We start from the raw sequence: 939 nt of genomic DNA on the forward strand, positions 1-939 counted from the left end.
CCAGTCAGAGACCACAAGGGTTATTTTTTATTGATTCTCTAAGAGCTCTCATTCCAGCAACGTAAGTAAAACAGAATTGTTTTCCTTAAAAATAACAACGGAATGGGGTTAACTGGGTAACTTGATTGAATAATGCTTTCATGTAACTTAAAAAATTGAGAATTCTTTAAATTGTATTAGATTTATAGAAATGTAATATAATTGGGAAAAATCAGAAAATATTCATGAAGTCTTTTTCCCAAAAGAATGTATCTTGAGTACAAAATAACTTTGGAAATTCATTTGTGTTTAGTTATCAACAAATGTTAATGATTCTGTTAATATTCAGTTTTTCATGAAGAAGATAAAAATTTCTATGATGGTAACACATCTTAGCTTACCAGAACTCCATGGACGTAAATGAATGATACTTTTTATAACTCAGCATGCAGGACTCTTTTAAATGTTTTTGCTTTGTCTTTCCTTCTCATTGTAAACTACAAACAGCAACAGTGCTAAAATACTGTGTGTGATTTTTCTTTTAAAATAGATGTTCCTACCTCCATAAATGTATCTCTTTTTTGGTAAGTCATCATCTCAAGGTGGGTACTTGAAGTTCATAGTGCCTAAGTTAATTTTCCCTGTTCCTACAATATCTGAAAGATGAGTGAAAATAGGCACTTGACATCTTAAACTTACACGTTAAATTTTTGGTTACAATTTATTTTAATATATATTCTTGAAATATATTTCTTTTAATGTGTTTCATATGTATTTAGTATGATGGTACATGAAAAAATAAGATATCAATCTTAAATGTTCTTCTAAAGATAAAGCTATAAATAATCTTTTATTAGGTATCTAAAGAATCTTTGAAGTCACCTAGGATAAAAAGTGGACTATTTAATGGTCAATTTAATGGAATCTATATTAGCAACACTTTACAATGTGTTTATTCTT

Source organism: Budorcas taxicolor, chromosome 6, assembly GCF_023091745.1.
Source record: "Budorcas taxicolor isolate Tak-1 chromosome 6, Takin1.1, whole genome shotgun sequence".
Lineage (NCBI taxonomy): Eukaryota > Metazoa > Chordata > Mammalia > Artiodactyla > Bovidae > Budorcas > Budorcas taxicolor.